General features: G+C 44.4%; 1 long non-coding RNA gene across 1 annotated transcript; it reads right to left on the bottom strand.

Annotated features, from left to right (window-relative positions):
- Positions 1–246: 246 nt before the first annotated feature.
- On the bottom strand, positions 247–15,082 carry LOC125805050 (uncharacterized). The gene is made up of 3 exons (XR_007441330.1): positions 14,975–15,082; positions 2,463–2,916; positions 247–331 (listed from the first exon to the last, which is right to left on the bottom strand). It is a non-coding gene; the product is annotated as an uncharacterized LOC125805050 (long non-coding RNA).
- Positions 15,083–26,226: the final 11,144 nt, after the last annotated feature.

Here is a 26,226-nt window from a genome sequence, read left to right as displayed (position 1 = left end):
AACCACCCCAGATACCATAGCAACACCTTAGCAACCACCTAGCAACACCTTAGCAACCACCTAGCAACCACCTAGCAACACCTTAGCAACCACCCCGGATACCATAGCAACACCTTAGCAACCGCATAGCAACACCTTAGCAACCACCTAGCAACATCTTAGCAACCACCCCAGATACCATAGCAACACCTTAGCAACCACCTAGCAACACCCTAGCAACCACCTAGCGACACCTTAGCAACCACCCCGGATACCATAGCAACACCCTAGCAACCACGTAGCAACATCTTAGCAACCACCCCAGATACCATAGCAACACCTTAGCAACAACCTAGCAACACCCTAGCAAACGTTTTTAGATTTCAGCGTTTAATCAAACGTTTTTAGATTTCAGCGTTTAAACAAATGTTTTTAGATTTCAGCGTTTAACCAAATGTTTTTAGATTTCAGCGTTTTTAGCATTTAGCGTTTAGCCAAAAGTTAACAGCATATCAATGACTCTTCACACTCTTCAGACGGAAAAAGCTTAGCAACCATTTTAACTTTTTTACGTTATTAGCGTTCTTTTCCAAGCCAACTTAAAGTTCGTTCACGAACTTTACCTTTTCTAGTTATTATTATTATTATTATTATTCCGCGCTCAAAATTTAATCACTATCTCCTCCTAGGGCTTTTGACGTAGAACCACGAAACTTTGCAGTATCGTAGGACCTATACCCGAATAGGTTGCTTGTGCTTTTTTAAGCGATACATCGTACGGTTTTCGTAAAAACTTCGTAAACGTACGCATTTTTTTCCCATAGGAATGAATGGGGCGAAATTTTAAACGTCCGTAACCGCCACAATTTTTGACATACAAATACAAAAATCGGACGGTCTATAGACCTTACCGCGTTCTTTTTTTAACGTTTTTAACGTTTCGACGATACGTCGTACGGTTTTCGTACAAATGTCGTACGAAGTTTTCCCATTGAAATGAATGGGGGGCCCAGAGTTCCATCTCACACACGAGCAGCTCTGCGCACGGAACCCCTTCTCTCCCCTGCTCCTCCAGTACTGTGAGTGTATGGAGGAGCTGCTGTATGGAGCAGCTATCAGTCAAAAGTTTGGATACCCCGGCACCCCAGCCAGGGCTTAGCAACCACCTAATAACTGCTTAGCAACCACCTTAGCAACCACCTGGAAAATGTTAGCAACTGCCTAGCAACCACTTAGCAACACCTTAGCAACCACCTGGAAAACGTTAGCAACTGCCTAGCAACCACTTAGCAACTGCCTAGCAACCACTTGGAAAACGTTAGCAACTGCCTAGCAACCACTTAGCAACTGCCTAGCAACCACCTGGAAAACGTTAGCAACTGCCTAGCAACCACCTGGAAAACGTTAGCAACTGCCTAGCAACCACTTAGCAACTGCCTAGCAACCACTTGGAAAACGTTAGCAACTGCCTAGCAACCACTTAGCAACTGCCTAGCAACCACCTGGAATACGTTAGCAACTGCCTAGCAACCACTTAGCAACCACCTGGAAAACGTTAGCAACTGCCTAGCAACCACTGAGCAACCACCTGGAAAACGTTAGCAACTGCCTAGCAACCACTTAGCAACTGCCTAGCAACCACCTGGAAAACGTTAGCAACTGCCTAGCAACCACTTAGCAACCACCTGGAAAACGTTAGCAACTGCCTAGCAACCACTTAGCAACTGCCTAGCAACCACTTGGAAAACGTTAGCAACTGCCTAGCAACCACTTAGCAACTGCCTAGCAACCACCTGGAAAACGTTAGCAACTGCCTAGCAACCACTTAGCAACCACCTGGAAAACGTTAGCAACTGCCTAGCAACCACTTAGCAGCTGCCTAGCAACCACCTGGAATATGTTAGCAACTACCTAGCAACCACTTAGCAACCACCTGGAAAATGTTAGCAACTGCCTAGCAACCACTTAGCAACTGCCTAGCAACCACTTGGAAAACGTTAGCAACTGCCTAGCAACCACTTAGCAACCACTTTAGAAATGATAGCAACTGACTAGCAACCACTTAGCAACCACATGGAAAACGTTAGCAACTGCCTAGCAACCGCTTTAGAAATGATAGCAACTGCCTAGCAACCACTTAGCAACACCTTAACAACCACTTAGCAACACCTTAGCAACCACATGGAAAACTTTAGCAACTGCCTAGCAACCACTTTAGAAACGATAGCAACTGCCTAGCAACCACTTAGCAACACCTTAGCAACCACCTGGAAAACGTTAGCAACTGCCTAGCAACACCGTAGAAACCACCCCAGATACCATAGCAACACCTTAGCAACCGCATAGCAACACCTTAGCAACCACCTAGCAACATCTTAGCAACCACCCCGGATACCATAGCAACACCTTAGCAACCACCTAGCAACCACCTAGAAACACCTTAGCAACCACCCCAGATACCATAGCAACACCTTAGCAACAACCTAGCAACACCCTAGCAACCACCTAGCAACACCTTAGCAACTACCTGGTATATGTTAGCAATTGCCTAGCAACCAGTTAGCAACACCTTAGCAACCACCCTGGATACCATAGCAACACCTTAGCAACCACCTAGCAACACCTTAGCAACCACTTAGAAACACCGTAGCAACCACCCCGGATACCATTGCAACACCTTAGCAACCACCTAGCAACACCTTAGCAACCACCTAGAAACTCCTTAGCAACCACCCAGGATACCATAGCAACACCTTAGCTACTGCCTAGCAACCACCTAGCAACACCTTAGTAACCACCCAGGATACCATAGCAACACCTTAGCAACCACCTAGCAACACCTTAGCAACCACCCCGGATACCATAGCAACACCTTAGCAACCACCTAGCAACCACCTAGAAACACCTTAGCAACCACCCCAGATACCATAGCAACACCTTAGCAACAACCTAGCAACACCCTAGCAACCACCTAGCAACACCTTAGCAACTACCTGGTATATGTTAGCAATTGCCTAGCAACCAGTTAGCAATAGCTTAACAACCACCTGGAAAACATTAGCAACTGCCTAGCAACAGCTTAGCAACCTTTTCAGAAATGATAGCAACTGCCTAGCAACACATTAGCAATCAAAAGTTTAACCAAAAGTTTTACGATTTCAGCGTTTAATCAAACGTTTTTAGATTTCAGCGTTTAACTAAATGTTTTTAGATTTCAGCGTTTAACCAAACGTTTTTAGATTTCAGCGTTTAATCAAACGTTTTTACATTTCAGCATTTAACCAAATGTTTTTAGATTTCAGCGTTTAACCAAATGTTTTTAGATTTCAGCGTTTTTAGCATTTAGCGTTTAGCCAAAAGTTAACAGCATATCAATGACTCTTCACACTCCTCAGACGGAAAAAGCTTAGCAACCATTTTAACTTTTTAACGTTATTAGCGTTCTTTTCCAAGCCAACTTAAAGTTCGTTCACGAACTTTACCTTTTCTAGTTATTATTATTCTTACGCCTTTTTTTCTGTACGCTACTCCTCCTAGAGCTTTCAACGTAGAATCACGAAACTTTCACGGATCGTAGGACCTATGCCAACTTAGCGTGCTTGTGCTTTTTGGAGCGATTTATCGTACGGTTTTCGTAAAAACTTCGTAAACGTACGCATTTTTTCCCCATAGGAATGAATGGGGCGAAATTTTAAACGTCCGTAACCGCCACAATTTTTGAGATACGAAGACCAAATTTGGCGAGCTTATAGATCTTACCGAGATCTTAAAATTAATAGGAGGTTGCGAAGTGATACGACGTACGGTTTTCGTACAATTTTCGTACGAAGTTTTCCCATAGAAATGAATGGGGGGCCCAGAGTTCCATCTCGCACACGAGCAGCTCTGCGCACGGAACCCCTTCTCTCCCCTGCTCCTCCAGTACTGTGAGTGTATGGAGGAGCTGCTGTATGGAGCAGCTATCAGTCAAAAGTTTGGACACCCCGGCACCCCAGCCACTCTCTCTTTCTCACTCTCTCTTTCGCTCTCTACTTCTCTAATTCTCACTCTCTTTCCCACTCTCTCTCTATTTCTATATTTCTCACTCTTTTCTTTTGCTCTCTACTTCTCTACTTCTCACTCTCTCTTTTGCTCTCTACTTCTCTATTTCTCACTCTCTTTTGCTCTCTACTCCTCTATTTCTCACTCTCTTTCTCACTCTCTCTCTACGTCTCTATTTCTCACTCTCTCTCTACGTCTCTATTTCTCACTCTCTTTCTCACTCTCTCTCTACGTCTATTTCTCACTCTCTCTCTACTTCTCTATCTCACTCTCTCTTTCTCACTCTCTCTCTACGTCTCTATTTCTCACTCTCTCTCTCTACTTCTATATTTCTCACTCTCTCTACTTCTATATTTCTCACTCTCTTTTTCACTCTCTCTCTACGTCTCTATTTCTCACTCTCTCTCTACTTCTCTATTTCTCACTCTCTTTCTCACTCTCTCTCTACGTCTCTATTTCTCACTCTCTCTACTTCTCTATTTCTCACTCTCTCTTTCTCACTCTCTCTCTACTTCTCTATTTCTCACTCTCTCTCTGCTTCTCTATTTCTCACTCTCTTTTGCTCTCTTCTTCTCTATTTCTCACTCTCTCTTTCTCACTCTCTCTCTACTTCTCTATTTCTCACTCTCTCTACTTTTCTATGTCTCTTTCTTTCTACTTTTCTATTTCTCTATTTCTCTCTTACTCTTTATTTCTCGCTCTTCTCTCTACTTCTCTTTCACTCTACTTTTCTGTCTTGCTTTCTCTTTCTATCTATCTCTCTACTACATCCTCTTTCTTTCTCTACTTCTTTATTTCTCGATCTCTCTTTTTCCCTAATTCTCTTTCTCTCGCTCAATATTTCTCTCTACTTGTCACTCTTTTTCTCACATTCTCGGGTGTTCTTTCTCTACTTCTCACGCTGATTTTCTCTCTACTTCTCTATTTCAGGCTCTCCCTTTTTCTGTACTTCTACATTTAACACTCTTTCTTTTTATCTACTACTGCCTAGCAACCAGTTAGATACACCTTAGCAACCACCTGGAAAACATTAGCAACTGCCTAGCAACCACTTAGCAACCATGTGTAATACGTTAGCAACTGCCTAGCAACCAGATAGCAACACCTTAGCAACCACCTGGAAAACGTTAGCAACTGCTTAGCAACCACTTTAGAAATGGTAGCAACTGCCTAGCGACCAGTCAGATACACCTAGCAACACCTTAGCAACCACCCCAGATACCATAGCAACATCTTAGCAACCACCTAGCAACACCTTAGCAACCACCACAGACACCATAGCAAAACCTTAGCAACCGCCTAGCAACCGTCTAGCAACCACCTAGCAACACCTTAGCAACCACCCCGGATACCATAGCAACACCTTAGCAACCACCTAGCAACACCTTAGCAACCACCCTGGATACCATAGCAACACCTTAGCAACCACCTAGCAAAACCTTAGCAACCACCTAGCAACACCTTAGCAACCACCTAGCAACACCTTAGCAACCACCTTGCAACCACCTAGCAACACCTTAGCAACCACCCCGGATACCATAGCAACACCTTAGCAACCACCTAGCAACACCTTAGCAACCACCTAGCAACACCTTAGCAACCACCTAGCAACACCTTTGCAACCACCCTGGATACCATAGCAACACCTTAGCAACCACCTAGCAACACCCTAGCAACCACCTAGCAACCACCTAGCAGCACCTTAGCAACCACCCTGGATACCATAGCAACACCTTAGCAACCACCTAGCAACACCTTAGCAACCACCCTGGATACCATAGCAACACCTTAGCAACCACCTAGCAACACCTTAGCAACCACTTAGAAACACCGTAGCAACCACCCCGGATACCATTGCAACACCTTAGCAACCACCTAGCAACACCTTAGCAACCACCTAGAAACTCCTTAGCAACCACCCAGGATACCATAGCAACACCTTAGCTACTGCCTAGCAACCACCTAGCAACACCTTAGTAACCACCCAGGATACCATAGCAACACCTTAGCAACCACCTAGCAACACCTTAGCAACCACCCTGGATACCATAGCAACACCATAGCAACCACCTAGCAACACCTTAGCAACCACCCAGGATACCATAGCAACACCTTAGCAACCACCTAGCAACACCTTAGCAACCACCCCGGATACCATAGCAACACCTTAGCAACCACCTAGCAACACCTTAGCAACCACCCTGGATACCATAGCAACCGCCTAGCAACACCCTAGCAACCACCTAGCAACACCTTAGCAACCACCTAGCAACACCTTAGCAACCACCTAGCAACACCCTAGCAACCACCTAGCAACCACCTAGCAACACCTTTGCAACCACCCTGGATACCATAGCAACACCTTAGCAACCACCTAGCAACACCCTAGCAACCACCTAGCAACCACCTAGCAACACCTTAGCAACCACCCTGGATACCATAGCAACACCTTAGCAACCACCTAGCAACACCTTAGCAACCACCCTGGATACCATAGCAACACCTTAGCAACCACCTAGCAACACCTTAGCAACCACTTAGAAACACCGTAGCAACCACCCCGGATACCATTGCAACACCTTAGCAACCACCTAGCAACACCTTAGCAACCACCTAGCAACACCTTAGCAACCACCTAGAAACTCCTTAGCAACCACCCAGGATACCATAGCAACACCTTAGCTACTGCCTAGCAACCACCTAGCAACACCTTAGTAACCACCCAGGATACCATAGCAACACCTTAGCAACCACCTAGCAACACCTTAGCAACCACCCTGGATACCATAGCAACACCATAGCAACCACCTAGCAACACCTTAGCAACCACCCAGGATACCATAGCAACACCTTAGCAACCACCTAGCAACACCTTAGCAACCACCCCGGATACCATAGCAACACCTTAGCAACCACCTAGCAACACCTTAGCAACCACCCTGGATACCATAGCAACCGCCTAGCAACACCCTAGCAACCACCTAGCAACACCTTAGCAACCACCCTGGATACCATAGCAACACCTTAGCAACCACCTAGCAACACCTTAGCAACCAACCCGGATACCATAGCAACACCTTAGCAACCACCCCGGATCCCATAGCAACACCTTAGCAACCACCTAGCAACCCTCTAGCAACCACCTAGCAACACCTTAGCAACCACCCCAGATACCATAGCAACACCTTAGCAACCACCTAGCAACACCTTAGCAACCACCCCAGATACCATAGCAACCAGTTAGCAACCACCTGGAAAATATTAGAAACTGCCTAATAACCACTTAAAAACCATTTGGAATACGTTAGGAATTGCCTAGCAACAAGTTAGCAACAGCTTAGCAACCACCTGGAATATGTTCGCAACTGCCTAGCAACCAATTAGCAAGCACTAAGCAACGATGTGGACTACATTAGCAACTGCCTAGCAACTACCTAGCAACCACTTAGCAACACTTTACTTTATAAGATAATTATAAGCTTTTCACCATGTTAGCCAAAACTTTTTGGACTTCAACATTTAGCCGAAAGTCAACAGCATAGCAACCACTCTTCACACGCTTTAGACAGAAATATCTTAGAAACCATTTTAACTATTCAACGTTATTTAACTATTTAACGTACTTTTCCAAGCCAACTTAAAGTTCGTTATCGAACTTTCCTTTTCTAGTTATTATTATTATTCTATAATCTTTTTATAAACAGTTTCTCCTCCTACAGTTTTCAAGCTAGAACCACCAAACTTCACAAGATGATAGAACCTATTGCCCCGGGGTGTGCTTGTGCTTTTCTAAGTGATCGGACCACCAGGGTCCGATCGGTGGTCCGCCAAAGTCAGATTTTTTCCCATAGACTTCCATTCACACTTTTTTCAAACGGCTCTAAAAGTCACAATATGCTGATATGCTGATCTCACCGATACGATTTACGGTTTTCGTAAAATTATCGTACGAACTTTCCCCATAGGAATGAATGGGCGGAATGTTGGCCATCTCACACACACCAGCCGATCCTGCGCACGGCCCCCCTCTCTGCCCTGCTCCTCAGTACTGTATCTGTATGGAGAAGAGACTGCTGAACACAACCCACACCAGAACCAATACCACACTACACACACACCACACTACACGCACGCACACACCACACACACTTCAAACCACACATACCCCACACCACACCACACATACACCACACCACACACACTTCTAACCACACATACCCCACACCACATACACTCCACATTACACATACCCCACACCACACACACTTCAAACCGCACATACGCCACACCACACACTTCACACCCCACACCACACACACTCCACATTACACATACCCCACACCACATACACTCCACATCACACATACCCCACACCACACACACTTCAAACCACACATACCCCACACCACACACTTCACACCCCACACCACACACACTCCACACACTCACCACACAACACACAGTCCACTCCCCACACTCACTCCACACCACACAAACTCCACAGCCCACACCACATACACTCTACACACCACACACCTCACACCACACAGTCCACACCACACCCTACACACATTCCACACCACACATACCTCACACCAAACACACTCCACCCCACACACTCCACACCACACATACACCACACCACACACACTTCAAACCACACATACCACACACACTCCACATCACACATACCCCACACCACACACTTTAAACCACACATACCCCACACCACACACATACCACACACACACTCCACACCACACAAACCCCACACCACACACACTTTAAACCACACACAAACTCCACAGCTCACATACCCCACACCACACACACTCCACCCCACACATACCACACACACTTCACACCCCACACTGCACACACCCCACACCACACACACTTCAAACCACACATACCCCACACCACACACACTCCACACCACACAAACCGCACACCACACACACTTCAAACCACACAAACCCCACACCACAAACATTTCAAACCACACATACCCCACACCACACACACTTCAAACCACACATACCCAACACCACAAACACTCCACACCACACAAACCCCACACCACACTTTAAACCACACACTTTAAACCACACACTCTCCACAGCTCACATAGCCCACACCACACACACTCCACCCCACACACAATTCATACCCCACACCACACACACTTTAAAACACACACACACTCCACAGCTCACACACCCCACACCACACACACTCCACCCCACACATACCACACACACTTCACACCACACACTCCACACCACACATACCCCACACCACACACACTCCACACCACACTTACCCCACACCCCACACACTCCATACCACACACACACTCCACAGCTCATATACCCCACCCCACACATACTTCACACCCCACACCACACATACCCCACACTCTCCATACCACGCACACACTCCACAGCTCACATACCCCACACCACACACACTCCACCCCACACATACCACACACTTCACACCCCACACCACACATACCCCACACTCTCCATACCACACACACACTCCACAGCTCACATACCCCACACCATACACACTCCACCCCACACATACCACACACAGTTCACACCCCACACTCCACCACACATACACCACACCACACACTCCACACCACATACACCCCACACCATACATACTCCACCCCACACATACCACACACAGTTCACACCACACCTACCCCACACCACACACTCCACACCTGACACACCCCACACTCCACACACTCCATACCACACACACACACTCCACAGCACACCCCACATACACCCCACACCACACCACGCACTCTACACACCCCACAAACTCCACACCCAACACACTCCACACCACACACACTCTACAGCCCACACCACAACCAGTTAGCAACACCTTAGCCACACCACGCACTCCACACACCACACACACTCAACACCACACACACTCTACAACCCACACCACAACCAGTTAGCAACAGCTTAGCAACCACCTGGAAAACATTAGCAACTGCCTAGCAACAGCTTAGCAACCTTTTCAGAAATGATAGCGACTGCCTAGCAACATATTAGCAATCAAAAATTTAACCAAAAGTTTTACGATTTCAGCATTTAAACAAGCGTTTTTAGATTTCAGCATTTAACCAAATGTTTTTAGAGTTCAGCCTTTAATCAAACGTTTTTAGATTTCAGCGTTTAACCAAATGTTTTTAGATTTCAGCGTTTAACCAAACGTTCTTAGATTTCAGCGTTTAATCAAACATTTTTAGATTTCAGTGTTTAACGAAATGTTTTTAGATTTCAGCGTTTAACCAAACGTTTTTAGATTTCAGCGTTTTTAGCATTTAGCGTTTAGCCAAAAGTTAACAGCATATCAATGACTCTTCACACTCTTCAGATGGAAAAAGCTTAGCAACCATTTTAACTTTTTAACGTTATTAGCGGTCTTTTCCAAGCCAACTTAAAGTTCGTTCACGAACTTTACCTTTTCTAGTTCTTCTTATTATTATTCTCTTCGCAAAATTTAATCACTATCTCCTCCTAGGGCTTTTAACGTAGAAACTCGAAACTTTACAGGATCGTCGGACCTATGCCCGATTAGGTTGCTTGTGCTTTTTGAAGCGATATATCGTACGGTTTTCGTAAAAACTTCGTAAACGTACGCTTTTTTTTCCCATAGGAATGAATGGGGGAGAATTTTGAACGGCCGTGAACGTCACAACTTTTGAGATACGAAGACGTAATTCAGCTGGTCTATAAAACTTACCGCGTTCTTTCCGAAAATATGCTTTACGAAATGATGCGACGTACGGTTTTCGTACAATTGTCGTACGAAGTTTTCCCATAGAAATGAATGGGGGGCCCAGTGCTGGATCTCACACACGAGCAGCTCTGCGCACGGAACCCCTTCTCTCCCCTGCTCTTCCAGTACTGTGAGTGTATGGAGGAGCTGCTGTATGGAGCAGCTATCAGTCAAAAGTTTGGACACCCCGGCACCCCAGCCAGGGTTTAGCAACCACCTATTAACTGCTTAGCAACCACCTTAGCAACCACCTGGAAAACGTTAGCAACTGCCTAGCAACCACTTAGCAACACCTTAGCAACCACCTGGAAAACGTTAGCAACTGCCTACCAACCACTGAGCAACCACCTGGAAAACGTTAGCAACTGCCTAGCAACCACTTAGCAACTGCCTAGCAACCACCTGGAATACGTTAGCAACTGCCTAGCAACCACTTAGCAACCACCTGGAAAACGTTAGCAACTGCCTAGCAACAACTTAGCAACTGCCTAGCAACCACCTGGAAAATGTTAGCAACTGCCTAGCAACCACTTAGCAACCACCTGGAAAACGTTAGCAACTGCCTAGCAACCACTTAGCAACTGCCTAGGAACCACTTGGAAAACGTTAGCAACTGCCTAGCAACCACTTAGCAACTGCCTAGCAACCACCTGGAAAACGTTAGCAACTGCCTAGCAACCACTTAGCAACCACCTGGAAAACGTTAGCAACTGCCTAGCAACCACTGAGCAACCACCTGGAAAACGTTAGCAACTGCCTAGCAACCACTTAGCAACTGCCTAGCAACCACCTGGAATACGTTAGCAACTGCCTAGCAACCACTTAGCAACCACCTGGAAAACGTTAGCAACTGCCTAGCAACAATTTAGGAACTGCCTAGCAACCACCTGGAAAACGTTAGTAACTGCCTAGCAACCACTTAGCAACCACCTGGAAAACGTTAGCAACTGCCTAGCAACCACTTAGCAACTGCCTAGCAACCACTTGGAAAACGTTAGCAACTGCCTAGCAACCACTTAGCAACTGCCTAGCAACCACCTGGAAAACGTTAGCAACTGCCTAGCAACCACTTAGCAACCACCTGGAAAACGTTAGCAACTGCCTAGCAACCACTTAGCAACTGCCTAGCAACCACTTGGAAAACGTTAGCAACTGCCTAGCAACCACTTAGCAACTGCCTAGCAACCACCTGGAATACGTTAGCAACTGCCTAGCAACCACTTAGCAACCACCTGGAAAACGTTAGCAACTGCCTAGCAACCACTGAGCAACCACCTGGAAAACGTTAGCAACTGCTTAGCAACCACTTAGCAACTGCCTAGCAACCACCTGGAATACGTTAGCAACTGCCTAGCAACCACTTAGCAACCACCTGGAAAACGTTAGCAACTGCCTAGCAACAACTTAGGAACTGCCTAGCAACCACCTGGAAAACGTTAGTAACTGCCTAGCAACCACTTAGCAACCACCTGGAAAACGTTAGCAACTGCCTAGCAACCACTTAGCAACTGCCTAGCAACCACTAGGTTGCACCTGGAAAACGTTAGCAACTGCCTAGCAACCACTTAGCAACACCTTAGCAACCACCTGGAAAACGTTAGCAACTGCCTAGCAACCACTTAGCAACCACCTGGAAAACGTTAGCAACTGCCTAGCAACCACTTAGCAACTGCCTAGCAACCACTAAGCAACACCTTAGCAACCACCTGGAAAACGTTAGCAACTGCCTAGCAACCACTTAGCAACCACCTGGAAAACGTTAGCAACTGCCTAGCAACCACTTAGCAACTGCCTAGCAACCACTTAGCAACACCTTAGCAACCACCTGGAAAACGTTAGCAACTGCCTAGCAACCACTTAGCAACCACCTGGAAAACGTTAGCAACTGCCTAGCAACCACTTAGCAACCACCTGGAAAACGTTAGCAACTGCCTAGCAACCACTTAGCAACCACCTGGAAAACGTTAGCAACTGCCTAGCAACCACTTAGCAACCACCTGGAAAACGTTAGCAACTGCCTAGCAACCACTTAGCAACTGCCTAGCAACCACTTGGAAAACGTTAGCAACTGCCTAGCAACCACTTAGCAACTGCCTAGCAACCACCTGGAAAACGTTAGCAACTGCCTAGCAACCACTTAGCAACCACCTGGAAAACGTTAGCAACTGCCTAGCAACCACTTAGCAGCTGCCTAGCAACCACCTGGAATATGTTAGCAACTACCTAGCAACCACTTAGCAACCACCTGGAAAATGTTAGCAACTGCCTAGCAACCACTTAGCAACTGCCTAGCAACCACTTGGAAAACGTTAGCAACTGCCTAGCAACCACTTAGCAACTGCCTAGCAACCACCTGGAAAACGTTAGCAACTGCCTAGCAACCACTTAGCAACCACTTTAGAAACGAAAGCAACTGCCTAGCAACCACTTAGCAACACCGTAACAACCATTGGGAAAACGTTAGCAACTGCCGAGCAACCACTTTAGAAATGATTGCAACTGCCTAGCAACCACTTAGCAACACCTTAACAACCACTAGGAAAACGATAGCAACTGCCTAGCAACCACTTAGCAACCAGTTTAGAAATGATAGCAACTGCCTAGCAACACCTTAGCAACCACTATTAAAACGTTAGCAACTGCATAGCAACCACTTAGGAACCACTTTAGAAATGATAGCAACTGCCTAGCAACCACTTAACAATACCATAGCAACCACTAGGAAAACGTTAGCAACTGCCTAGCAACCACTTAGCAACCACCTGGAAAACGTTAGCAACTGCCTAGCAACCACTTAGCAACCACCTGGAAAACGTTAGCAACTGCCTAGCAACCACTTAGCAACTGCCTAGCAACCACTTGGAAAACGTTAGCAACTGCCTAGCAACCACTTAGCAACTGCCTAGCAACCACCTGGAAAACGTTAGCAACTGCCTAGCAACCACTTAGCAACTGCCTAGCAACCACCTGGAAAACGTTAGCAACTGCCTAGCAACCACTTAGCAACTGCCTAGCAACCACTTGGAAAACGTTAGCAACTGCCTAGCAACCACTTAGCAACTGCCTAGCAACCACCTGGAAAACATTAGCAACTGCCTAGCAACCACTTAGCAACCACCTGGAAAACATTAGCAACTGCCTAGCAACTACTTAGCAACTGCCTAGCAACCACTTGGAAAACGTTAGCAACTGCCTAGCAACCACTTAGCAACTGCCTAGCAACCACCTGGAAAACGTTAGCAACTGCCTAGCAACCACTTAGCAACTGCCTAGCAACCACCTGGAAAACGTTAGCAACTGCCTAGCAACCACTTAGCAACTGCCTAGCAACCACCTGGAAAACGTTAGCAACTGCCTAGCAACCACTTAGCAACTGCCTAGCAACCACCTGGAAAACGTTAGCAACTGCCTAGCAACCACTTAGCAACCACCTGGAAAACGTTAGCAACTGCCTAGCAACCACTTAGCAACTGCCTAGCAACCACTTGGAAAACGTTAGCAACTGCCTAGCAACCACTTAGCAACTGCCTAGAAACCACCTGGAAAACGTTAGCAACTGCCTAGCAACCACTTAGCAACCACCTGGAAAACGTTAGCAACTGCCTAGCAACCACTTAGCAGCTGCCTAGCAACCACCTGGAATATGTTAGCAACTACCTAGCAACCACTTAGCAACCACCTGGAAAATGTTAGCAACTGCCTAGCAACCACTTAGCAACTGCCTAGCAACCACTTGGAAAACGTTAGCAACTGCCTAGCAACCACTTAGCAACCACTTTAGAAATGATAGCAACTGCCTAGCAACCACTTAGCAACACCTTAACAACCACTAGGAAAACGTTAGCAACTGCCTAGCAACCACTTAGCAACCACTTTAGAAATGATAGCAACTGCCTAGCAACCACTTAGCAACCACATGGAAAACGTTAGCAGCTGCCTAGCAACCACTTTAGAAACGATAGCAACTGCCTAGCAACCACTTAGCAACACCTTAGCAACCACCTGGAAAACGTTAGCAACTGCCTAGCAACCACTTAGCAACACCTTAGCAACCACCTGGAAAACATTAGCAACTGCCTAGCAACACCGTAGAAACCACCCCAGATACCATAGCAACACCTTAGCAACCGCATAGCAACACCTTAGCAACCACCTAGCAACATCTTAGCAACCACCCCGGATACCATAGCAACACCTTAGCAACCACCTAGCAACCACCTAGAAACACCTTAGCAACCACCCCAGATACCATAGTAACACCTTAGCAACAACCTAGCAACACCCTAGCAACCACCTAGCAACACCTTAGCAACTACCTGGTATATGTTAGCAATTGCCTAGCAACCAGTTAGCAATAGCTTAACAACCACCTGGAAAACATTAGCAACTGCCTAGCAACAGCTTAGCAACCTTTTCAGAAATGATAGCAACTGCCTAGCAATACATTAGCAATCAAAAGTTTAACCAAAAGTTTTTCGATTTCAGCATTTAAACAAGCGTTTTTAGATTTCAGTGTTTAATCAAACGTTTTTAGATTTCAGCGTTTAACCAAACGTTTTTAGATTTCAGCGTTTAATCAAACGTTTTTAGATGTCAGCGTTTAACTAAATGTTTTTAGATTTCAGCGTTTAACCAAACGTTTTTAGATTTCAGCGTTTAATCAAACGTTTTTAGATTTCAGCATTTAACCAAATGTTTTTAGATTTCAGCGTTTAACCAAATGTTTTTAGATTTCAGCGTTTTTAGCATTTAGCGTTTAGCCAAAAGTTAACAGCATATCAATGACTCTTCACACTCTTCAGACGGAAAAAGCTTAGCAACCATTTTAACTTTTTAACGTTATTAGCGTTCTTTTCCAAGCCAACTTAAAGTTCGTTCACAAACTTTACCTTTTCTAGTTATTAAGTTGGCTTTGGAAAAGCCAACTTATTGTTCTTCGTTTTCTTCTTATTAAGTTGGCTTGGAAAAGCCAACTTATTGTTCTTCGTAATCTTCTTCTTATTATTATTATTCTTACGCCTTTTTTTCTGTACGCTACTCCTCCTAGAGCTTTCAACGTAGAATCACGAAACTTTCACGGATCGTAGGACCTATGCCAACTTAGTGTGCTTGTGCTTTTTGGAGCGATTTATCGTACGGTTTTCGTAAAAACTTCGTAAACGTACGCATTTTTTCCCCATAGGAATGAATGGGGCGAAATTTTAAACGTCCGTAACCGCCACAATTTTTGAGATACGAAGACCAAATTTGGCGAGCTTATAGATCTTACCGAGATCTTAAAATTAATAGGAGGTTGCGAAGTGATACGACGTACGGTTTTCGTACAATTTTCGTACGAAGTTTTCCCATAGAAATGAATGGGGGGCCCAGAGTTCCATCTCGCACACGAGCAGCTCTGCGCACGGAACCCCTTCTCTCCCCTGCTCCTCCAGTACTGTGAGTGTATGGAGGAGCTGCTGTATGGAGCAGCTATCAGTCAAAAGTTTGGACACCCCGGCACCCCAGCCAGGGCTTTGCAACCACCTATTAACTGCTTAGCAACCACTCTCTCTTTCTCACTCTCTCTTTCGCTCTCTACTTCTCTAATTCTCACTCTCTTTCCCACTCTCTCTCTATTTCTATATTTCTCACTCTTTCTTTTGCTCTCTACTTCTCTACTTCTCACTCTCTCTTTTGCTCTCTACTTCTCTATTTCTCACTCTCTTTTGCTCTCTACTCCTCTATTTCTCACTCAAATTCAAATTCAAATTCAAAGTTGCTTTATTAGCATGACAAATTTTCACATTTGTATTGCCAAAGCTGTGATTAACAAGTATATATATATATTCCTGACAAAATTTAACATAAGATAACTGTACAGGTAAATTTGAACACAAGTTTAAGTAAACAATTAAATTAATTATTATAAGAAAAAAAAAAAAAAAAAAAAAAAAACACATATGATTTATAATAAAGAGTAATAGAGCTTGTAGTTCTGTACAGCAGTGTATCTGTGGTCACTCACTGTCCCTCAGGCTGTGGCAGGCCTGGACGTACTGCGCTGCCAGAGTGCAGCACTCGCTGTGTTCCCCCAGCAGGTAGGGGAGTTTTTCTGGATCGGGGATGTTTTTAAATGCAGGTAATTTGTGGGTGAATTTGGTGTAGAATTGGGTTCTAATCTGGGAATATTTGGGACATTCTGTAAGGAAGTGCAGCTCTGTCTCTGGTCTGTTCAGTGGGCAGTGTGGGCACACTCTCTGCTCTTTGGGCAGCCAGGATTTCTTGTGTCTGCCCGTCTCTATGGCCAGGCTGTGGGCACTGAGTCTGTACCTGGTCAGGGTGGACCTCAGTTTGGGGTCAGTCAGGGTGCTCAGGTATTCCGCTGCTCTGTACTGACGGTTTAGGGCCGAATAACACTGTAGTTTACTCTGAGATTTAGTTTGAGTTTCCCAATAGCTGATGTAGTTTTTTTGGAGTTGTTTTGTAATTTGGTTGAATCTGATTGGTGTCTGGTCCTGAGTGTGTGGGGTGTTAGTGTGTGTTAGAGCTGTGTGTGTAAGTGTGTTAATGTGTGTGAGTGTAGAACTGTGCTTCAGGACCAGCTGAGTGAGGGGACTGGTGTCTTTGCTCAACTCTTGGTACTGCAGAGATTTATAATGGTAAGAGTGGGGGTCGCTGTGTTGTAAATGTGTCCAGAATTTGATTGCCCTTTTTTGTATTTTTAAAATCAGTGGAAATTGGCCTAATTCTGCCCTGCATGCATTGTTTGGGGTGTTTCTGTGAACCTTCAGAATAATTTTACAGAATTCTGCATGCAGGGTCTCAATTGGATGTTTGTCCCATTTACTAAATTCTTGGTTTGTAAGCGGACCCCACACTTCACTGCCATAAAGGGCAATAGGTTGAATTACAAACTCAAATATTTTTAACCAAATTCTAATTGGAATTTCTACAGGAATTTGTTGTTTTATGGCGTAGAAAGCTCTGCGTGCTTTTCCTTTCAGTTCATTCACTGCCAATGTAAAGTTTCCAGATGAACTGATTGTAATACCTAAATAATTGTAGTTTTTTGAATATTCAATATTATTTGTACCTAATTTAAATATGTGCTTTTGCCCCTGAGATCTGGATCTTTTTTGAAATACTAAAATATTTGTCTTTTTTAGGTTTACTGCCAGGGCCCAGGTCTGGCAGTACTGCTCCAGCAGGTCCAGGTTCTGCTGTAGACCCTGTTCTGTGGGGGACAGCAGGACCAGGTCGTCTGCGTAGAGCAGGAATTTGATCTCTGAGTCGTGCAGAGTGAGACCCGGGGCTGCAGACTTCTCTAATATTTTTGCCAATTGGTTAATATAAATATTGAATAATGTTGGACTCAAGCAGCAGCCCTGTCTCACTCCGCGCTCCTGAGAGATGGAGTTTGTTTGTTTGCTGCCAATTTTTATTCCGCATCTGTTTCCAGTGTACATTGATTTAATTAGATCATATGTTTTACCCCCTACACCGCTCTCTAGCAGAGTGTATAATAATCCTTGGTGCCAGATTGAATCAAATGCTTTTTTAAAGTCAATAAAACATGCAAAAATTTTGGATTTATTTTGGGTAACATATTTATCAATTAGGGTGTGTAGGGTGTAAATATGATCAGTGGTGCGGAAATTTGGTAAAAATCCAATCTGACTTCTACTCAAGACATTGTGCTCCATAAGGAAGTTTAAAAGTCTAGAATTTAAGATGCTGCACATCAACTTCCCCAGATTACTGTTCACACAGATGCCTCTGTAATTATTGGGGTCGAATTTATCTCCATTTTTAAAGATTGGTGTTATAAGTCCATAGTTCCAGATTTCAGGGAAGTAACCTACACTCAGAACCAGGTTAAATAATTTCACAATTGCCAGCTGTAATTTAGAACTTGAACTTTTTATCATTTCATTTAGTATGCCGTCTGGCCCACTTGCTTTCTTTGGTTTTAGTTTGTTAATCTTTTCTTTAAGTTCCTGCGCAGTAATTGAGAAGTCTAATGGGTTTTGATTGTCTTTAACAGCTAATTCTAGTTTTTTAAGCTTTTTGTTTATATTATTTTGCTGTGGATTTGAATTTGTCTCTATTTTTCTGAAAAGTGTCTGGAAGTGGTTCGTCCAAATATCTCCATTTTGTATAGCCAATACTTCACGGTCTCTTTTTTTAAGGTTGTTCCAGTTTTCCCAAAATTGATTGGTTTTGATTGACTCCTCAATTAGTGTCAGTTGTTTGTGGGTGTGCTGGGCTTTTTTGGTTCTGAGTGTACGTTTATACTGTTTTAATGTCTCACAGTAAAGAAGGCGTATGTGGGTGTTTTTTGGGTCACGGTGCTTTTGATTTGATAATTTCCTTAGTTCCTTACGTATGTTTTGGCACTCCTGGTCAAACCAGTTATCTTCTTTTTTAAGCTTAGGTTTTGATGTATTAATAATTTTTAATTTAGCCTTTTCTGATGTGTTTTTGAATATTGTATTTAGATTTTTTACTGCCAGATTGACTCCTTCTTTACTGTGATAATATATGGTATCCAGAAAGGTGTCTAACTGAGTTTGAATTTCTTGGGTGCTGATTGTTTTCTGGAACTCTTCTGTGCTGTTTTGGGCCCATCTGTATGGTCTCCGGATGTTGTACAGCTTGCTGGGCTGAGTGTGTGCTGTGCTGTTAGTCTCTGTCCTTTTAATGAACACAGTAATTTGACTGTGATCAGACAGAGGGGTTAGTGGTTTTACAGTGAATGCACTGAGAGAGAAAGGATCTAAATCTGTGATCATGTAATCTACTGTACTGTTCCCAAGAGGTGAGCAAAATGTGTATCTTCCTAAAGAGTCCCCTCGTGTCCTACCGTTGACAATGTACAGACCCAGGCTTTGACAGAGCTGCAGGAGGTCTCTTCCGTTTCTGTTTACTACGCTGTCATGGCTGTTTCTGGGGAGGTAAAAAGAATTATTGTTAATAAGATATGATAAGTTAGAATGATCTTTTTGTGAGGGTATAAAGTCAGGCTGTGTCCCTGTTCTGGCGTTCAGGTCCCCACACACAAGCACATTTCCCTGGGCCTGGAAATGGCACACCTCCTTCTCTAGCTCAGAAAACATGTCTTCGGTGTAGTATGGGGACTCTGGGGGAGGAATGTAAATGGCACAGAGGAAGATGTCCTTCTGTGAGCCGATTACAGTGTTTCTGATTTTAATCCAAATATGATATTTCCCTGTTTTTAGAATTTCTATAGCTAAATGAAGATTTGATTTGTACCACATTATTATCCCCCCTGAGCGTCTACCCTGACGTATTGTGCTCAGCTTCTGTGGGGGTACTATAATTTCTCTGTACTCTTTAGGACAGTGAGTGACCATCTCAGCCTTACACCATGTCTCCTGTAGGATTACGATGTCAAGGTCTTTGATACAGTCTAGAAAGTCTCTGTTTAGACTTTTTAGGCCAAAGGCTGATGAGTTTAAGCCTTGGATATTCCACATACATATTGAAAATGATGCCATAGTTTTCCTTCTTATTTTTTCAGTTAAAATGAGATAGACACATAAACATTAAATTTGTAAATGATCTGTGTACATGAGAGAATTATACACCATTCAATCAAGTGCTAAAACATGAACATGAACATTTTTTTTTAATTATATTTTTCTGCTCTTTTTTTAGTTTTTGTAGTTCCTACACAAGTCTGGTGCAGATATATTGCAGTAATTGCTTGATCTCACCCATGTCCTTTTTGGTGTGGGTTCCTTTGAGAGCATCTGCGTAGCTGCACTGTTGCTGTGGGTTGTGAGTCTGGGGCAGTGGGGCTTCTGTAGCTCTGCTCTCTGGTTGGTTCTGGTGGGTTGATGAAATTGGTGGGTGGTGGGGCTTTGCTTTGGGTGGTGAAGGCCGGGGTGCAGGTCTGGCAGGTGGGACATGCTGAGATGACTGAGGTAAGTTGAGCTGGTATCGCTGGAGTCCAGGCGGTGGCCTTTGGGGGGGTTTACGTGTGGGTGGGCTCCTTGTGATTGTGTGGAACCTTTGCATTGCTGCATGCTCTCCTTCTCTGTACATGGGTTTAGGACCTACATGTCTTTGTCGACCCAGTGCCACGTCTTTCAAAGTTTTGGCAAATTCTTTAACAGTGTTTCTGTTTAAGTGCACGTGATCATAAAGATGATGGGGGCCGATGTTGGAGTGGTGGGCCAGGTGCACATTAGGGATCAGGGAACATCCTCTTGAAATTTCAGCATTGACTTTCTGGATGGTGGCTGGATGAAAGTCCTTGCGAGGAAGGAGGGTGGAGACTATGATCTTGGCACTGGGGAAGTTTTCTGCAGCTCTCTGTGCTACTCTACACACTAATCCACCAACTCTCTCCTGCTCAGCTCTAAGGTCGTTTGTGCCTGTATGAATGATGATGCAGGTGGGCTTGTCAAGGATGTTGCCAGACAGGATTTGATGGGCGTCTCTTGTTCTTGGGCACCATATCTTTGTAGTTTTCCTTCCTGGGAAAAGTTTTTCTTCTTGTAAGAACTTTCCGTTTGAGTCAATAAGTATTGCTACTTCTGCATCTGTGTGTGATGCAGAAGGTCTGCTGGCTCTGGGGTCTCGGATTGGGGCGGTATGAGTTTTGTTTTCTTGGTGATTTTGGGGCACTGTGGCAGTCTCTGCAATTGGTTCAGTATGTTCTCTTTGTGTGGTGAGCGGTGTCTGGGTGTCCTCTGACCTGGTGGGGTTAGGAGCAGTGTCTGAGGAGCTTTGGGTGAGTTGGGCATCTTTAGTATGGGCAGTATTCATGGGGGATGATTGGGATTTTAGTTGTTCTTTTAGAGACTCTATGACTGTGTCTCTGAGGTGTATCTCCTGTCTGAGGCTCAATAATTCTTGGTTCAGCTCCTGTTTTAGGTCTGCAAACTCTTTCTGTGCACTCTCTTTATATTCGTCCAGCTCTTTTCTCAGAACCTCTCTGTCATTAAGCAGGCCATGGACTTCTTTTCTCAGATCCTGCACAGCTACTTTCAGCTGGTGTTTTGTCTGGTTGATCTGATCTCTGAGAGGTTCAGAATCTGAATTTGTGGAGATGTGAGTTTGCATTTGTTCCTTGAGCCCAATTAGCTCTGCCTCCATCATAGAGAGACTGTCTCTGAGCTGGGTCACAGTGCTGAGGAGGCGTGGACTCGGAAAAGGGGCAGTGCTGGTTGAAGGGGGCGTATCTTCTACAGTAGGGGTGTGGCTGTGGAGGGGTTGTGGTTCTCTCTGTGCACTGTGCTCTTCAGGTGGGAGATCCAGGCTGGGATCTGGTTCTCTCTCATTTTTACACTGAGTTTTAAGTGTGGGAAAGGTCTTCTCAAACTGTGTGAGTGCAGCCTCACTTCCCTGTATCATCACTGTTCCATTCTGATACAGGTTGATTGATAGGATTCTGTTGTCTGATTCTCTTTCACTATCCTCAAAAATGTAGATCTGACGGCCTTTGCAGATTCCACGTTTTGTCACATATTTATAGTGACTGCAGATAGCAGCATGCCACACGTCTGTGTCCTGTGTGTAAAACAGCAGGTTGGTGGTGGTGGTTTTCCCTTTAATCACACTGCAGTCTTTAAATAAGGTTTCTGGGTTTTCTCTCTGTGTTTTCAGCTTGTGCTGTTGTTTGCTGCTCTCAGACAGAGTGTCTGTGGGGAAGTGGAATGTTTGTGGGCGGGGCTCTGCTGCTGCTCCAGCCATTCTCACACAGTGTAGCGTTTTTAAAAAATGCCAAAACAGTTTATGGTGAGGGGCCCCTCTAACTGTCTCAGTCTCAGGATTAGCAGCTCTGCTAAAAACTTTAGCAGTTTGATAGGAAAGCAGCAAATATCTACTGTTTAAGGCTGATTAAAGTTCTGTAATAAATGATCATCCACAGTATTTATCTCTGGTAGGTGTTTCCTTACCCCTGATGTGGAGAAAAACTCAGAGCTGTCTGCTGGTTTAGTGAATCCAGTCCCTCTGTTCTTTAGCTGCTTAGATCCCTGCTTTTCTGTAGATATTATTCTGTAGCTGTCTTCTTTTCCTCTTTATCAGACAGAATCGAATTTTAATTCTCTATTCTTCCCTTTTTTGCTTCTGTTCCAGGTATTGTCCTCTTCTTTTCTTCTTCTTTTCTTCTGTGACACTTTGTGAGCTAGATTTGCTATGCTAAGCTAAGCTAAGCTAGTTGTAAGATTTCTTTATATATTTCAACCAAATTGACTAACTTTTAAACAAAAATTATCCGTTTAGGTTTACTACCTAACTATGATTTAATATGTGTTGTTTTCTAAGTTCTATCTCATTTTAAAATAGAAAAAATAAAAGAAAGTTCAGGAGCTCATCTGAAGCATGACCTCTCACTCACTTTACACACTCTCTTTCTCACTCTCTCTCTACGTCTCTATTTCTCACTCTATTTCTCACTCTCTCTCTACGTCTCTATTTCTCACTCTCTTTCTCACTCTCTCTCTACGTCTCTATTTCTCACTCTATTTCTCACTCTCTCTCTACTTCTCTATCTCACTCTCTCTTTCTCACTCTCTCTCTACTTATCTATTTCTCACTCTCTCTCTACTTCTCTATCTCACTCTCTCTTTCTACTTCTCTAATTCTCACTCTATCTTTCCCACTGTCTCTCTACTTCTCTATTTCTCACTCTTTCTTTTGCTCTCTACTTCTCTACTTCTCACTCTCTCGTTTGCTCTCTACTTCTCTGTCTCACTCTCACTTTTGCTCTCTACTTCTCTCTCTCTCTTTTGCTCTCTACTTCTCTATTTCTCACTCTCTCTCTACGTCTCTATTTCTCACTCTCTCTCTACTTCTCTATTTCTCACTCTCTCTTTCTCACTCTTTTCTACGTCTCTATTTCTCACCTCTCTCTACTTCTCTATTTCTCACTCTTTCTCACTCTCTCTCTATGTCTCTATTTCTCACTCTCTCTCTACGTCTCTATTTCTCACTCTCTCTTTCTCACTCTCTCTCTACGTCTCTATTTCTCACTCTCTCTCTCTACTTCTATATTTCTCACTCTCTCTACTTCTATATTTCTCACTCTCTTTTTCACTCTCTCTCTACGTCTCTATTTCTCACTCTCTCTCTACTTCTCTATTTCTCACTCTCTTTCTCACTCTCTCTCTACGTCTCTATTTCTCACTCTCTCTACTTCTCTATTTCTCACTCTCTCTTTCTCACTCTCTCTCTACTTCTCTATTTCTCACTCTCTCTCTCTGCTTCTCTATTTCTCACTCTCTTTTGCTCTCTTCTTCTCTATTTCTCACTCTCTCTTTCTCACTTTCTCTCTACTTCTCTATTTCTCACTCTCTCTTTCTCACTCTCTCTACTTTTCTATGTCTCTTTCTTTCTACTTTTCTATTTCTCTATTTCTCTCTTACTCTCTCTTTATTTCTCGCTCTTCTCTCTACTTCTCTTTCACTCTACTTTTCTGTCTTGCTTTCTCTTTCTATCTATCTCTCTACTACATCCTCTTTCTTTCTCTACTTCTTTATTTCTCGATCTCTCTTTTTCCCTAATTCTCTTTCTCTCGCTCATTATTTCTCTCTACTTGTCACTCTTTTTCTCACATTCTCGGGTGTTCTTTATCTACTTCTCACGCTGATTTTCTCTCTACTTCTCTATTTCAGGCTCTCCCTTTTTCTGTACTTCTACATTTAACACTTTCTTTTTATCTACTACTGCCTAGCAACCAGTTAGATACACCTTAGCAACCACCTGGAAAACATTAGCAACTGCCTAGCAACCACTTAGCAACCATGTGTAATACATTAGCAACTGCCTAGCAACCAGATAGCAACACCTTAGCAACCACCTGGAAAACGTTAGCAACTGCCTAGCAACTGCTTAGCAACCACTTTAGAAATGGTAGCAACTGCCTAGCGACCAGTTAGATACACCTAGCAACACCTTAGCAACCACCCCAGATACCATAGCAACATCTTAGCAACCACCTAGCAACACCTTAGCAACCACCCAAGACACCATAGCAACACCTTAGCAACCGCCTAGCAACACCTTAGCAACCACCTAGCAACACCTTAGCAACCACCCCGGATACCATAGCAACACCTTAGCAACCACCTAGCAACACCTTAGCAACCACCCTGGATACCATAGCAACACCTTAGCAACCACCTAGCAAAACCTTAGCAACCACCTAGCAACACCCTAGCAACCACCTAGCAACACCTTAGCAACCACCTTGCAACCACCTAGCAACACCTTAGCAACCACCCCGGATACCATAGCAACACCTTAGCAACCACCTAGCAACACCTTAGCAACCACCTAGCAATACCTTAGCAACCACCCTGGATACCAAATCAACACCTTAGCAACCACCTAGCAACACCCTAGCAACCACCTAGCAACCACCTAGCAACACCTTAGCAACCACCCTGGATACCATAGCAACACCTTAGCAACCACCTAGCAACACCTTAGCAACCACCCCGGATACCATAGCAACCACCTAGCAACACCTTAGCAACCACCTAGCAACACCTTAGCAACCACCCTGGATACCATAGCAACCGCCTAGCAACACCCTAGCAACCACCTAGCAACACCTTAGCAACCACCCTGGATACCATAGCAACACCTTAGCAACCACCTAGCAACACCTTAGCAACCAACCCGGATACCATAGCAACACCTTAGCAACCACCCCGGATCCCATAGCAACACCTTAGCAACCACCTAGCAACCCTCTAGCAACCACCTAGCAACACCTTAGCAACCACCCCAGATACCATAGCAACACCTTAGTAACCACCTAGCAACACCTTAGCAACCAACCCGGATACCATAGCAACACCTTAGCAACCACCCCGGATCCCATAGCAACACCTTAGCAACCACCTAGCAACCCTCTAGCAACCACCTAGCAACACCTTAGCAACCACCCCAGATACCATAGCAACACCTTAGCAACCACCTAGCAACACCTTAGCAACCACCCCAGATACCATAGCAACCAGTTAGCAACCACCTGGAAAATATTAGAAACTGCCTAATAACCACTTAAAAACCATTTGGAATACGTTAGGAATTGCCTAGCAACAAGTTAGCAACAGCTTAGCAACCACCTGGAATATGTTCACAACTGCCTAGCAACCAATTAGCAAGCACTAAGCAACGATGTGGACTACATTAGCAACTGCCTAGCAACTACCTAGCAACCACTTAGCAACACTTTACTTTATAAGATAATTATAAGCTTTTCACCATGTTAGCCAAAACTTTTTGGACTTCAACATTTAGCCGAAAGTCAACAGCATAGCAACCACTCTTCACACGCTTTAGACAGAAATATCTTAGCAACCATTTTAACTATTCAACGTTATTTAACTATTTAACGTACTTTTCCAAGCCAACTTAAAGTTCGTTATCGAA

The sequence above is a fragment of the Astyanax mexicanus genome, chromosome 11, assembly GCF_023375975.1.
Source record: "Astyanax mexicanus isolate ESR-SI-001 chromosome 11, AstMex3_surface, whole genome shotgun sequence".
NCBI classification, from domain to species: domain Eukaryota; kingdom Metazoa; phylum Chordata; class Actinopteri; order Characiformes; family Acestrorhamphidae; genus Astyanax; species Astyanax mexicanus.
Note: the sequence above shows the minus strand (reverse complement) of the source record. Positions and strands in the feature narration are given on the sequence as shown.